Below are 3,321 nucleotides of genomic sequence, written 5' to 3'. Positions count from 1 at the left end.
TGGCATTATGGGATATATATGTTGTTAAATGTTGTGGAGTTGTTTCTGACTCATAGTGACCTTGTATAGGGTTTCCCAGGAACAGCTGGTGGGTTTGAACTGTCAACCTTGTGGTTCATTGTCCAGTGCTTATCCTGCAGTGTCATGTCAAAACTCCATATATACATAGAGAGAGAGAGAAAGAAAGAGTGTGTCCTGGCATGATGCCGCAGGATAAGCATTGTACCACAAAGTCGGTTTGCCTACAATGCCAGTGTTTCAAACCCAGCAGACCAGCTGCTCCCCAGAAACCCTACACAGTGTTGCTGTGAGTTGAAACCATCAAGTGCATACAATATAGTTTGAATATGGAGTCCTGGTGTGGCACTATGGGCTAATACATCAGACGGCAAAGTCGTTTGAACTGCAAGGTCAGTGGTTCAAGCTCACCACCAGCTGCTCCTTGGAAACCCTCTACAGGGTCGCTATGGGTCGGAATCCACTCAACGGCACTTAACAAACACACACACACACATATAGAGAGACAGACGTACGTATAGACACATGTATATATGTGTGTGTGTTTGTGTGTGTGTATGTATATATATACATTGTTGTTGTTAGCTGTTAGTTTCTACTCATAGCAACCCTGTATAGTGTTAGCAGGGGCAGCTGGTGAGCTCAAACTGCCGACCTTGCAGTTCAAACCTACCTTGTAGCCCAGTGCATTAGCTAGTAAGCAACAATTCTTTGAAAGCATTTTCTTGTTATTCATCATTTTACTTCTAGGATTCCCCTGAATTTTTTTATTAATCTACAATCTTTTCAATATCCATTATCTGCAAGAGAAATCAAATCTTCCTTTCCAGAATTTGGATTGAATTTGTTATACTGTTCCTATTTATTTATACTGTTGACACCCCATCTACTGACTGCTAGTGTTTGCTTTTCTAATTCTGTGTTTTCTAGAAAGTTAAGCTCTTTCTACTTACTCTTTCCCTGTGTCCTCAAAGTCCAGTTTGTTAAAACTCAATATAAACTGCCATTCTTTTGCTGCAGGGGGAAAAACATCTCTGCATAGGCTAATGGTAAGAGTTGACGTTTCTGAGTAAGAGAAGAATAATGCTAAAATTTAATTAAAGCAAGATGAAGTAAATTTATCATTTCTTCTACGTTAAGTCTTCATGGATGCTTCATTACTTGGCTTGAAGTAAGTAACAAACACACTAAACAGTCGTTAACAAATACAAATATAAAAAATTTTCAGAGATAGTGAAGCATAGCTTGGGCCTAAAATGGTGGCCTGACAGTTAACGCTCCTTGTCAGTATCCCCTACCTTCAAAAAAAAACACCTGATGAAGTAACATTTCTCTAGTTTGTAAGTCTGTATTACTTTACCTGGTTCTGGGATCCAGTGCATCTATTGATATTTTTTATTATATGACATGTGTTCTGGATAGTACTTTCAGTTTGCTGCATCTGGTTTATACCGGATCCTCATGTTTCAGAGGTCAGGTTCCAGGCTTGTTCATAGTTGAAGCATGAGTACATTCAAATGATTGTGAGAAAATTACAGAAAAGATCTTTGCATTTTTTCTCTCTTTTGAAATTTATGTTTATTAAGAATGGATTAAGTATCAACGTGCTATTTGGCACATATTACCTTTAATAGTTATAGCAGACATATGCACTTACATGGTTTCTTCATCTCTAAAGCATGGTGGCTGATACTCATTGCTCACTGGATACTCAAGCCCAGTGGGTCATTCTTTAGTGTGCTTATCCATTCAGCTTCCCTGCACTGAGCTATATGTTCAGAAGAGTCAATGGAGTATGTTCCCAAATCTATTTTCCAGTAGTGTTTGTGACTGAAATTAAATACATTTATTAAATATATTAAATGAAGATAAAACGGTAGGAAAAGAAAAAGACATTGCTTTTATGAAAACTAAGAGTACCTAGAAAATCTTGCTATGGAAAATTATTAAACACATTGCTCAAAATTCAGTGTGGATAAGAACATCCATAAATCTAGCATTTTGTACTGAAACTGTTGTAGAAGCATTAGTATATTCTTGTTTCTCTTTAAAGCAATGAAGACTGGAAATAGTAGATGGTACATTATGGGTGTGGTTTATGCAAGAACAATAACTTCATAACTACAATCAGATCAAGTGATCTAAAAAAGGCCTTGACACTATTTCAAAAGTTCAGTGAATTTTCATGTATGTTTTAAGTAAGAGTTCAACATATGTATGATCATTTTGTTGTTGTTGTTGTTAAGTGCCATCAAGTCAGTTATGACTCACAGAGATTCTGTATAGGATTTCCAAAGAGCAGCTGATGGGTTTCAACACTGACCTCATGGTTGGCAGTCCAGTACAGTGCCACACTAGGATCATTTTAGGATTTCTCTTTTAACTGATATTTATTATATGACTAATCCCAGGATTGGAGCTCTGGTAGCGTAGTGGTTACGAATCGGGCTGCGAACCTTAAAGTCAGCAGTTCGAAACTACCAGCTGCTCCGCGGGAGAAAGATGAGGCTTTCTACTCCTGTAAAGATTTACACCCCTTGGAAACCCTGTACTGGGTCGCTATGGGTCGGAACCGACTCGATGGCACTTAACAACAACAACAACAATCCCAGGATTAAATTATACAAAATAAGAAGTCTTCTACATTACTATCATATTTTCTAGATTAGTAAATTTAAAGTTAGAGAGTTTATCTAATTTGTCTTCTTTTTTTTCTAGACAATTCTATGATACCCCATACAATACTGCCAACACTGAGATTAGGCATCCACGTCTTAAATGTCAAAGAATTCCTTAATGCTGTATCAAGTTTTGTTTTTGTTTTTTCTTGTGTGTGCATATGTGTGTGTAATGTTTACATATGTATATTAATGTTCAAAACCATTTTTGATGATGAGAGAGAGAAAACATAAAATATTATAATAGAAATAATCATGAATGCTTAGTTTAAAAAGAAGGTTACAAAATAGTGATACAATATAGGTTGAATTTGGGGGGAAATTATATATAATTCTGTTAAGTATATATATAATATTGCTATTAAGTACCATCGAGTCAGTTCAGACTCATAGCGACCCTGTATAGGATTTCTGAAGAGCAGTTTGTGGTGGTAGATTTGAACTGTCGACCTGCCAATCTTGTGATTCGCAGTCCAGTGCTGATCCTACAGCAACACGCAACACACCAGGAGTTCATATAAAGCTCTGGACTGTAAGGTCAGTTTGAACTGCAAGGCCAGCTGTTTGAGTTCATCAGCTGCCCCTGGAAACCCTGTACAGGGTTGCTATGAGTAGGAACTGACTT

This window comes from Chrysochloris asiatica, unplaced genomic scaffold (assembly GCF_000296735.1).
Source record: "Chrysochloris asiatica unplaced genomic scaffold, ChrAsi1.0 scaffold00031, whole genome shotgun sequence".
NCBI lineage: Eukaryota > Metazoa > Chordata > Mammalia > Afrosoricida > Chrysochloridae > Chrysochloris > Chrysochloris asiatica.
The sequence above is the reverse complement of the archived record's forward strand: the minus strand, read 5'-3'. Positions refer to the sequence as shown.